Source organism: Camelina sativa, chromosome 19, assembly GCF_000633955.1.
Source record: "Camelina sativa cultivar DH55 chromosome 19, Cs, whole genome shotgun sequence".
Lineage (NCBI taxonomy): Eukaryota > Viridiplantae > Streptophyta > Magnoliopsida > Brassicales > Brassicaceae > Camelina > Camelina sativa.
In genome coordinates, this window is record NC_025703.1 from 26037182 (window position 1) to 26050828 (window position 13647).

Sequence of the window (13647 nt, forward strand, 5' to 3'; positions counted from 1 at the left end):
TTACAAATTATTTCTCTGCCCGCCAATTTATTAGTTAAGTGCCATCTCATTTCCATGATAAATGGAACATATGTGTTACTCTAGACTGATTCATCCATTTTTTATACATATAGCTTACAAAGTAAAATTTTAATGAAAATCACCCCACCATTAAACTTATAAATATTTCTCTAATACTATTAATTAATGCGTAACTTCAATGTTAAATATATGTTATAAATGATAAAATAATATTTTATAATCATATATATCATCAAAGAAAAGTAAAGTATATGAAAAAAACGCCAGCAAACCTGTGTCCTACATATATCTTAGTATAAATAATATATTACTGCTAATGGGGGAAATTATAATTTATATTTTATCAATATAAAGGAGGAAATCAATATTATAATATACCCATATATTATTATATAAAGGAGGAAATCAATATCAAAGAATTTTTTCTTTCTCCAGATTAAATAAAAACTGATAATAGTTGCATAAAGCAGATCTGTTAGATTTCCTTCCTTTTCAAATTTAATGGTTATGAAGTTCATACCATTACTTTTTCAATGCAAATTTTATATAAAAAGATACATAATCAAGAGTAAAATACACTAAATCTTTCGCAATGTCTTCCATCCCAAATAGATTTAATGTTTACGGTGATGGCCATCGTGAATTTTGTCCCATTGACATGGATCACAACTCCAGAATGGCTCGATCAATGTTCATTACATCTGATTGTACCAACCATGGAGATTTGTTTTCTTCTTCTCCATCATTATCTATTTATCCAAAATCCACATGTCTCTTCATCTTATTTTGGAGTTAACCATTCACATATGACCTGTCATATGATGAGAAGAAACATTGATTTTGTTTCTAGTGCTGATTATTTGCCTATGACAGATAATTCTCGTCTTACTAAAGTTTCTTTCACTCAAACCATCACAAATAAGGATACTTCCATCGTTCCCACCAATTCGCTTGACACTTTTCAATATGGTATTGAACGTGTCAAACGAGGCATGGGTTCTAAAACCAATATTTGGAATCCTGCATTTCGTTCTCCAAATTTTTTTGATAAACATTGCAAGATTTTGAACCCTAAACCTCTTAGTGTCATTTTTCCATGGCAAGATTATGCATATCGTCAACAAGCTGACATGTTTTCCTCACCATCGAGGCACAACCATTATCAAAATAATCTCCAAGATGGTCGACCTTTGGAAAAAATCTTCAAACCAACCAAGGTTTTTGAAGAAACTATTGACGATAGAAGTTGTGAAGAAAATAAGAAAAGTGAAGATGATGGTCGAACACACAGTCTACCATATGAGAAATACGGTCCATATACATGTCCTAAGTGCAATGGTATATTTGACACTTCTCAAAAATTTGCTGCACATATGTCATCTCACTACAAGACTCAGACGGACAAAGAAAGAGCCCAGAGAGTCAGTGCAAGAAATAAAAGAAAGTATGGTAAACTCAATCTCGAAGTACATGGCGAGTCTCAAAAAATCAATCCAGAGGATGGAGTTAATAGCGGTGGAAGAAGTGACGATAAGATTGTAAAGGAAGAGCTTCTTTAGGTTTTTATTGCCTTATATCTCTTCAACATTTATTTTTCAAAAAATTGCTTATTATCTTTTCTTTCTAGTATTTTCATCATATTTGTTAGTACAATGAGTGAATATGCATTTATTCACAGTTAATTGTACTTTTTTATCAAGTCTTTAAATTTTTAAGGTTTGGTTGTTATATATATATATATATATATATATATATCTCTTAAATTTGAGTACATAATGCAAATGAAATAATACATGCTAAACCATATCACACACACGTTAACTCTTAGAAAATCGACTTCTTCTTAAATACCCTTAATGAAAAGTCCTTAAAATATTTTCAGCCAAAATTTTCTCCCCTATTTCAGACGCACAAACGCACCACATCAACTTTCAGACTTAAAATTACTCTTTTGCCATTAATGAAAATCAATTCTAGATATTTTTACCATTTTTCTAATTTTTAAAATTTTTTAAAAAATGAAAACATATGAAGAAAAAATCGTAAGTTAGTTTTAATTACAAAAAGGCTAAATCTGATATAAATGGGCTTTTGAAAGAATCTTATAAAAATTATACCGACGCATTCAAAACCCTAAAAATATAAGTCGTTTACTAATATAAATATTGAATACCCTAACTATTTTCCATAACTCCAAAACAAAGAAACATAAAAAAAAAACCTAAATTACTATCATGTTTTCAAAATTATATTTATATTTGTATTATAATCATGATCTTTTATATTGTTCATCGAATTCTAATCATTCATATCCTTTTTTGTAGTATTTGTTTGGAACGCAAGATCAAGCATACCTATATCTTTTTGAATGGTTTATTTACTTTTTAGAATAAGTATATTGTCCGATGTTTCGTGGTTTGATCTATAGTTTTGTAAGCTAATACAAATTTATTATGTTTCAAGTGAGTTCATAGATGGTCGTGAGTTAAGATCCACAAATTTGAATACAAAGAAAAACTCGTATTGTTTTTTTTTTTTTTAAACCCTAATCTTATTTCTTTGATACATTGACGATGCTAACTTTTAATGCTAATGTTTATAGTTGCAGAAAAATTACGGTTGGTGTTAATAATAATGAAACGTTTTTGGTACTTTTCATAACAAACGATTTTACTATTGTTTTGGAAATTATTCCCATGATTGTGGCTTATATTTAATTATTTTAACAAATAGAGATAAGAGGCGAGGTCAAGCAAACATCGATCTTTGGTTACTGCTTCTCCATCGTTTATAAGAGATGTGTTTTGTTATTCTTAAATTTTTGTTTACTATTAATAATTCGCCAACGATGAAAGCTAATGCATGAATTCAGTTTCAGATGAATCTATTGATGATTGTACAAAGAAAAACAGGTATTTTTTAAAAAACATAAACAACCTTCCTTTGATACAGTAATGATACTAACATTTATAGTATAAAATTTAGGAAACATTTCCGTTCTACTGTGTTCTCAGATTTTGGGGGTTTTCAAATTTCAACTTTTGAAGGTAACTGAAAAAAGTGTCTTTGTGATTTGTAGTGTAGTTTTAATACTTGGGACTAAAAGCTAATGGATTTATGTTGAAGGTCGATCATGCATTCAAAATGTGGATGGATGTTCAAAAATATACATTAATACTAAATTCCCTCAGCTTAAATATGATAGGAAAGCGTAAGTTAACTGTTAAACAATATTCAATTATGTCTCTTAAGAAAAATAATATTTTGAGTTCTTTAAAGCTATAATCTAATAATTTTAATCTTATGAAAATTACAAATATGTACTAAAGGCTAGAACTATAATAAACTACGAGTAGTCTAACCAAGAAGAGGCAGTTGGACAGAATTTCTAAAATATTTTTTGTGAAATTAATGTCATTTCCCTTTTTAATTCAGCACAACTCTTTACCCTTTTCGATACTAAAAATGTCATTTGTGGTTTTAGATGCTGAATCTTTCATTTTCCCTTAATCTTTCTTTAGAATAATTTAGTATCATCAAGTATATTTACTATAAATTCTCAAATATAAAGTAATTATTAGATTAACATCATAATCTAATAACTACATAGGCTTCCTTATTAACTGTATACATATTATTATTAAAAAATTTATAACCCAAAAAAAGAAAGACACTAAAACGATTGACGCAACGTTTAATCGTGAGACCTTTTGAATTCCAAAAAATCGAAAATTAACATTATTTGATCTATGCTTTTGTTTGTTTTTACAGGTTTTCTTTTATATTTTCAACAATCAAATAAAATGCTAAAATGTTATTATTCATGTTTGTTGAGAAATAAGTTTTATCCCATATATACATATTGAGTTTTTTTCTTTAATTTATTTCTTATATTTCTAATATTTGATATTCTATTACTATATTATGTCCAATTATTAGTCCATGTTTAATAAATTAATACATTCATTATATTCATGATAAATCTTTAAAAATCAAACTGTGTAATATTTATAGTTTAAAGAAATTATAATAAAATATATACAATTATAATGAATAAATCCATAACACAACAGGTAATACAGGAGGATACAATACACAGGTTAATAGATATGATATGAAGTACACGATAAAGGCCAGAGGTAATTAGACAAGTTATTAGATATGATATGGAGTACTGGATAGAGGCAAGAGGTAATTAGATATAAATGGAAGGGGTTATGTGTCAAAGTCAATATCCTGCTCACAAGTATTAGATGTCAAGAATAAGAATATAAAAAATAATATGATTGGTATATGTAATAATAAAAATATAAAAAATACAGGATATTATTATTTAAAGATATAGTAAATATTTTGACCCGTGCTATAGCACGGGTTACTACCTCGTTAATATAATATAATTAAATTCACCCAACAATAATTGTAATTTTTCATAAGGATGGTTTTCAGTGACAACTACCAAAGTTATTATTAACGTTTGCTATTCTGGAGAATTTGGATAGTATTAATTTAGGTAGATATTATTTATTAGGATTGCATGATTTTCTCCTTAAATAAAAAAATTGAATCTTATCGTTTTAATTTAGGTAGATATTATTTATTAAGATTGCCTGATTTTCTTCCTTAAATAAAAAATTGAATCTTATCGTTTTAATTTAGGTAGATATTATTAGGATGGTTTTCAGTGACAACTACCAAAGTTATTATTAACGTTTGTTATTCTGAAGAATTTGGATAGTATTAATTTAGGTAGATATTATTTATTAGGATTGCCAGATTTTCTCCTTAAATAAAAAAATTCAATCTTATCGTTTTAATTTAGGTAGATATTATTTATTAAGATTGCCTGATTTTCTTCCTTAAATAAAAAATTGAATCTTATCGTTTTAATTTAGGTAGATATTATTGAGGAAATTTGTAATTATACATTAAAATCTTAATTTCAGATAAGGAAATCATTACAAATTACGATTTTAATGTATAATTACATTCATATTCTAAAATCGTTTTAAACAACTTTTCCAGTTTTGTATATAAATACTTCTTGCTGGCTTGTAGTCTCTTTCACTTTCAATTCTGATCTTCCCTTTCTTTTGAGTTGATTTTGTTACCTTGATCCTCTCATGTGACTCAAGGCCACATGTCCAACAGAAGGTGTGGCCACACAAACAGACCACATCGAAATCAACTTCGGCATCTTCGTTAAGCAGTATGGCGTATTCACAACCCGATAAAGGACACCATTTGATGGTTGCTTTATGGCACTCCATGAAGGATCCAAGAAGCCATCCCTCGTACATCTCCTTCACTGGGTCAGTTAGTTTCTCGATGGTATCGGATCCAACAGAGGCGACACAGCCTTGTTTAACTCAAGAGATGATGAGTAGGCAACAGATTCCGCAGGTTAGTAACTACAAAAGCACCTCTATATTTATTTATTTTTTTGTATATCGATTTAACAAAATATCTTCAAAATTATAAGTCTTTATTTTTTATTTTTTTTCTGCAGCAATGGAAGCCGATGGTCAGAAATACTCTGTTCTCGTGAAAACCGAAGTTCGTGACAAGATGATGGAAGAAATCAATCTGATCTCGGAATTCTTCTCTGTGTCAAAGTCGGTTGCCTATTCATCATCTCTTGCCTTAACTAAGGCTGTGTCCCCTCTGTTGGACCCGATACCATCCAGATCCTGACTGACCCAGTGAAGCAGATGTAGGAGGGATGGCTTATTGGATCCTTCATGGAGTGCCATAAAGCAACCATCAAATGGTGTCCTTTATCGGGTTGTGAATAGCCATACTGCTTAACGAAGATGCCGAAGTTGATTTCGATGTGGTCTGTTTTGTGTGGCCGCACCTTCTGTTGGACATGTGGCGTTGAGTCACATGGGAGGATCAAGGTAACAAAATCAACTCAAAAGAAAGGGAATATCAGGATTGAAAGTGAAAGAGACTACAAGCCAGCAAGAAGTATTTATATACAAAACTGGAAAAGTTGTTTACTCACAATAATTAAAAGAAAAATTTACAGCCTTTTTAGTAAATTTAATTAATCTATGTAATACCAGATGAATTGTCGCTTACGCTTGGTGTTGTGAATTTCTTGTTGTGTGAAGAAACAAAAGACAATGAACAGAGACAAAACACAACTGCTTTTTCCCAAAGAATCTTCATGTTGTACTTCTTCAAAGACGCCATTCTCATTTTTGATTACCTATCCGAATGCAAGTATTCATTCACTCTACCTTCAGAATTAGGAGCTTGCGAATCTGCAGGAGAAGTGGTCGGACTGAAAGACGAAGGCCCTGTGAATTATGAACGATTAGCTTTGTTAATAACATATTAAAGTGTATACAATTGTCAATAAACCTAATATAATTGTCCAAAACAAATGTATACCTGGAGCAGGGAGAGGAGCTGCTGTAGCTGCAAAGGTTCACAAATAATCCAGGACCTACCTTGTAGAATGACACAGCAACAAAATCTGCAGGATGCTCCAATAAATCAGGTGGTAGTGTAGCACAACCCTTTGCAGCATCAATCAAGACTAACCACCGCTTGCTCCTTATAAAAAGTGTATATAAAAGCCATGATGAGAGAAAAATAATAGAAACCAATACGAACGACCCTCTTAAGTCCTATACACTAGTCTTTGTTGTCTGTTTGTAAGGGCCTCTCGGTTCACATTCCTCTCCTTGTCATTCTCTACCATCTATTACACATATTACAAGCTCCATTTGGTTAAACAAAGAGTAGTCAGTCTTCTTTCTCCATTCGATTCTACCAAAAGAGATTTCTAGTACTTGATTCCGAGCTAGAAGAAACTCATCAGCTTCAGCTTCAATTTTGTCCAATAGTTGAGCAGTCTTCTTTGGATCCAAGTGATTACCTCTATAGCCTTAACAGATTACAACAAACACATATACCAAGTGATTAGCGAACACTTAATTTTTTTTTAATTTGGATGGGATAAAGTGATTCATCTCTCGTAGATACAANTATGATATATTTCTTTGATTAATATATAACATGTAACCTTTTTTTTCTATTTTGTTATGGGTTCTTGTGGCTCTCCTTAATCGTAAAGATTATATGCTAATCCTTTTATGTTTTCTTACATTAATCGTTAATGATAATTTTTAATATTGTAATTTGTGGTTTAATATAATGGTTCGAANAAAAAAACATACTAATACGGAATAATTACTGTTACTACGGTAGGGAGACGTGACGCCGGAGAATGCGAATATATCGGATTAACTTCACGTCTCCAGCGTTAAAACTAGGCATATATCTAGTTTATTTATTCTGTGGCGAAGATGGNCTTATGAAATGTATACATTCTTACATTGTAGATTGCATAGTGGTGTACATATTTTTGTTGTAGAATAACTACCAAAGGAAAAAACTCCAGTTATTTAGATAAGTACTCCAATCCACAAACACAAACCACAAGCTAACTTCAATACTTATTTAAGTAATTAACTCCGTAATTTATTTAAATAAATACTAGAGTTGGCTTATGGTAGCAACTATTTAGTATTGGAGTCCATAATTTTTGTTGCTACCATGAATTCTAGCTCTTTNGTGTGCTCATCTAAGAATGGGGAAGCATGATTGACCCCTAAGGCATAATATTTTCTGGATATGGTTTCTTTTCCGATCTACCAAGTGGAAATTGATTTGCATTGTGNACGATGGTTTAAAGATATTTTCTTTGTATATGCAACCTTTATTATAAGATCTTTTTGAGAGAGGTTCATTCCAGCAAGTTTTCTGTTCATTCTGGAGCGACTAAGATGTATCGTGACTTCAACCGGTATTATCATTGGGTCGGGATGAAGAGGGATGTCGTTAGCTGGGTCTCGAGGTGTGATACCTGCTAGCTAGTGAAGGCTAAACATCAGGTGCCGAGTGACCTGTTGCAGAATGGAAGTGGGATATGATCACGATGGACTTTGTGGTTGGTTTGCCTGTGTCACGGATGATAGAAGTGGGATATGATCACGAGAGGAGCATATTGGATGCAAATTTTGTTCAGGAGACCACATAGAAGATCCAGGTGCTCAAGCTGAACATGAGAGAGGCTCAGGATCGGCAGAGGAGTTATGCTGATCAGAGGAGGAAGAACATTGAGTTCCAGGTGGATGATAGAGTGTACCTCAAGATGGTCATGTTGCAGAGTCCAAACAGGTCTATCTCAGAGACTAAGTTGAGTCCGAGGTACATGGGTCCTTTCAGGATTGTGGAGCGGGTGGGACTGGTTGCATACAGGTTGGAGTTGCATGAGGTTATGCATGCGTTCCACAAGGTCTTCCATGTGTCGATGCTGAGGAAGTGTCTTCACAAGGATGACGAGGTGTTGGCTAAGATTCCTACAGATTTTCAGCCCAACATGACTCTCTTGTGGCGAGACCGGTGAGGGTTCTCGAGAGGTGGATCAAGGAACTTTGGTGAAAGAAGATCTCTTTGATGAGAGTCTAGTGGAACTGTGATGGTGTGTTAGAGGAGACTTGGGAGCCAAAGGTGTAACGCCTCGACCGCCACCTCTCAGTGCGCCCCATGTCCAATCCAAGTTCATAGGCCTACTTTCCTTAATGGACCTCATGTCCTCTCACTAGGCTCACGACCGTCCCTACAAATCACCAAATGATATTTTCTTGTGTTTTGTCCTCACTCGCACAGTTCCGGCAGTCACTTCCCGGAATGTTACCCATCCTGAGACTACTCCTGCTCAAGCACGCTTAACTCTGGAGTTCTCTCAGGACTCTTGACCGAAATGATAAGTGCATTTTGGTTATATAGGTGGCCAAATCAATTATTTTAAACCTCTCCGCAAGCCTCTGAAACCGGGGTGTCACAATTCACCACCATTCACAGATCGCAATGTCCTCGTTTCGCACCAAGACCATCATCCCCGATGGTGTGAGCCGACTCGACTCCACACTCATTTGGGTTCAGCTCTGATACCACTTGTAACGACCCGACCGTCACCTTTTAGTGGTCACCATGTCCAATCCCACTCCATGGGCCCATCTTCCTTAATAGGCCTCACGTCCTCTCACTAGGCTTGTGATCCCATTTGTATCTAACGGTCGTCTGGAAGGCTTTAAAGACTTGTTTACCATCACTACAAATCACCACATGATCTTTCCTTGTGTTTTGTCCTCACTCACATTGTTCCGAAAGTTATTTCTCAGAAGGTCACACATCCTAAGACTACTCCAGCATAAGCACGCTTAACTATGGAGTTCTCTGAGGACATTTGACCAAAAAGATAAGTGCACTTTGGTGACATAGGTGGTTAACAGTCATGAGAAAACTCCATATTTAAGCGTGTTTGAGCTGGAGTAGTCGTAGGATGGGTGACCTTCCGGAAAGTGACTGTCGGAACTGTTCGAGTGAGGACAAAACACAGGAAAATATCATGTGCTGATTTGTAGGGACGGTAACAATTCTTTAAAACCTCCTAGACGTAGCAAACCGGCCGTCTGATACGGCTGGGCTCACGGGAGTAGTGAGAGGACGTGAGACCCATTAAGGAAGGTGGACCCATGGACTGGGATTAGACATGGTCCCATTGAGAGGTGACATTCGGGGCGTTACAAGTGGTATCATAGCCAAACCATGACAAGTGTGGAGTCGAGTGGACTCACACCGTCGGGGGTGACGGTCTTGGTGCGCAATGAGGATGTTGCGATCTGTTAGTGGGGGTGGATTGTGACACTCAGTTTCAGAGACATGCAAGGAGAGGTTTAAAAGAATTGATTTGGCCACCTATGTCACCAAAGTGCACTTATCTTTTTGGTCAAGGGTCCTGAGAGAACTCCAGAGTTAAGTATGTTTGAGCTAGAGTAGTCTCAGGATGGGTGACCTTCCGGGAAGTGACTGTCGGAATTGTGCAAGTGAGGACAAAATACAGGAAAAGATCATGTGGTGATTTGTAGGGACGGTTACACGTATTTAAAACCTCCCAGACATAGCAAACCGGCCGTCGGATACGTATGGGCTCACAGGCTTAGTGAGAGGACGTGAGGCTCATTAAGGAAGATGGGCCCATTGACTGGGATTATACATGGTCCCATTGAGAGGTGGCGTTCGGGACGTTACAAGAGGCGACGATGAAGGCAAGGTTCAACAAGTGGTTAGAGAAACAAGTCAAAGCTTGAGCTTACCTAACCTTAATGTATACAAATTTTGTTTTCTTATTTTATAAGGAGGTGAATAATGAGGTTCATATGCATACTTTGGATTACTAACAATTGAAAATAATTTCTTATGTTAAGTCAATTCTATATATAGTCCATATACATGCTTCGAATTACTAACAATTGAAAATAATCTCTTATGTTAAATCAATTCTATATATAGTTCGTATTTTAAATAAAACATATCCCCTATATAATAAAACGGAATTACACAACATTGTTTTGTAGATTATATAATTTTAATAAGTTGGTTACAAATAGGGTATATATTAAGTTTTATATTATATTTGTATAGTCTGGATTTATTGTTTCCAAAAATCTTAAAGAGAATATTCTAAAGAATCATTTGATATCATCTAACTTACCCATATTATTTTCCTTTATTAAATTATTCATCAAATAAAATCATTTGTTATCTAACTTAACATATTAATTTGTTAATTATCATCATACTTCACCTCTCATTTTTATATATGAGTCTATTTTGTGAAACAAATAAATTATCATATTAGTTATTATAATTAAAAAATACTTTTATTTCCGGATATTACCATAAGTTGAATTTTTAAAAACAAATATAAATGATCCAATCTATAAAATATTCAAGTTTAATTGATATTATTCTTTAAAAATAATATCTATTGAATTAAAAAATTTACTGAGAAACAGGTCAAAATTTGAATATTTAAATTCAATTTCATACTTTTTGTTGAGTTTTATAATTTTATATAATATATTAAACTTTAAATAATTTATTTTGAAATATTTTAAAAATATTGAAACTAGATATTAAAGTTAGAAACTATAAACACTCTAAATTTTGTTATAGCAATGTCAATAATATGTCACTATAATATGAAAGAATTTCAAAAAACCAAGTATATTAAAACAAAAAGTATAACAATATATTAAATTACTAATAATATAATAACTCGCTTTTTAAAAACCAAATTCACAAAATTATGTCTTATAATGACATTCCAGTCATGAGGTAGAATATATATTGTTGAAATAACTTCACGTACACAAACTAATACAACATATTAAAATTTTATTTTAAAATAGAAAATATACAAAATTTTGTATAAAATAAAATTTAACCAGTGTTATAGCACGAGTACTTATCTAGAATCATTAACAATATAAAACTTACAAAATAAGTATCTTTTTCAAATCATCATATTTAGCATATGATTTTATTGCATAATATTTTATCTAAAAAAACTTTTAAAAACAATCATATAAAAATATTTTATATAAACATTACAATATAAATAAAATGAATTTCAACCCGTGCTCTAGCACGGGTCTTAATCTAGTCTATACTATTAAAGCAGGAGTACTCGTGAACCAACTTTTGGACCATGACTTTGTTTTGGTAGTTTTTAAATAAAATGATAAGTAATCAGTAATTATAGATACATTAGTATATAATTTTCTAACCATTCAAATTAAATCGGATACCCACGGGTTATTTAATACCCAGTTAGTGACTCGATTTTCTCTAACAATATATTTATTATGTATTAAATCAACGATAATCTTACCTAAATCGTAATAGGTTAGAATATTTAATTAAGGAAAACATATACATCAGAATTAAATAAGGAAAACATTTAAATACATAATAAATCAAATCTAAATTTCTGATTCTTTATATATATTTTAGGAGAAAACGGAAAAAAAAAACAAGAAAAGAAAATTACAGTTAATTTTTTGTGCATATTTTTTCTCACAGTTTTCGAAACAAATAAATAAATCCAGTTTAATTTTCAAAAATAATTTAAAATAAAAATTAAATTACTGTTAAAAGATATTTTAAAATAGTAAAATATTCATTATAGCCTTAATAATATAAAGTTAATTAATATATAAGATATTTGAAATTAATACAAATCAATTCGAATTTATTTTAATGGACATATAAAATATATCTAAAATCAACTTATTTGTAAATACTCTCTAAAACACAAGATATGCAACAAATATCTTTAAAAAGATCTTATGTAACTAATATATTTTGTAATCATAAATAAAAATAAGATATCTTTATGAAAATAAACTATTTCATGGATTACATTTGTTGTTTAAGAAAAATTATAAAATATTTCATTTTTAAAATACAAAAAAAGAAGCAAACAAATTTCAATTTATATTTGTATTTTTAAATAGTAATTACCCTAAAATAAGTATTTAAAACTCTAAAATTCAATAATTACAATTGGTTGACTATATTGTATTACTATATATTTATGCAAAATTGAACATTAATAAGTAGTTTTTCAATTTATTTACTATGAACAAATCTTCTATTGCAGAAGGAAATAAATTATATGTAAAAAAATGTGAGAAAAGCACAAATTTTAATTATGTTCTAACCCAAAATTTTTGGACGATAAAAATTGTCTAATAGTTAATTATTTAAAAGAGAACAGTTATGGGACATAAAAATGTTTACGGGTATGGACGAGATAAAACAGGACAAGACAGGACAAAATGGGATGGGATGAGATGTTTTTGTCATTCTAAAATAGTTATGCGTAGGTTATATACGTGCAATCATCCAAAATAAAACTAAATTAAAATATGATATTTGGATTTAATACTTTTAAGCATACCACTATCGTTTAAAAACTGCAAAACGATCAATATATATCTATCACCGTGCAAATAATTAATGATGTTTAAACAACGTACTTATCTGAATATGTTTTAACATTTACCATGTAAGTAAACCAAATATACTACTCAACACTATTTAAAATTTCAAAATTATAAAAAACACATAAATCAAAACATTTTATGCATTTGAAATATACATCAATTAATTATAGTATACAGCACGGGGTATCACCTAGTATCGAAGTAAATTTCAGTCGAGATTCTGAAATATCTCATAAAATTTGTGTTTTTTCTAACTTCAATCAAGCTCTGATTTGGATGTAAAGGCTTCTTTAAAGATATGACCAAAGGCCCAATTTGATCAAGAATCATAAAAACTCGAATTTTATGTAATGTGTTCTAAATTCTAATCTAACTGTTGAAGACAAGAAAAGAAAATACGTTTTATTTTATTAAAAAAAGCAAACACTTAAATCTGATTTTGTAATGGAATCGATTGAATTGACAATTTATCTTTGGACTCTTTATCTAATAAGGAGCATCTAATTGTAATCATTTTGTAATACTTTTTCATATATTAATTAGAAAGAAAAACATATAAAGTTGGAATATGTTAAAATAAGGAAAAGAAATGGAGAAATGTGACTTTTGGGGCATGAGCAGATTATATTGTCTCCTTGGATCCTTTGGTCGTTCGTTTCGAGGGGAGGCTTCTTCGAAGATGGACTTTTTTGTTTTTTTTTGTCTCATCATACAACTTTTCTCCTTTATTGTTAAGTTGCTTGCATTCATTTTC

General features: G+C 31.4%; 1 long non-coding RNA gene and 1 pseudogene across 1 annotated transcript; both read left to right on the forward strand.

Moving 5' to 3' along the window:
* Nucleotides 614-11289, forward strand: LOC104767207 (annotated as a pseudogene).
* Nucleotides 5227-6104, forward strand: LOC104767206. The gene is made up of 2 exons (XR_764211.2): nt 5227-5424; nt 5531-6104. It is a non-coding gene; the product is annotated as an uncharacterized LOC104767206 (long non-coding RNA).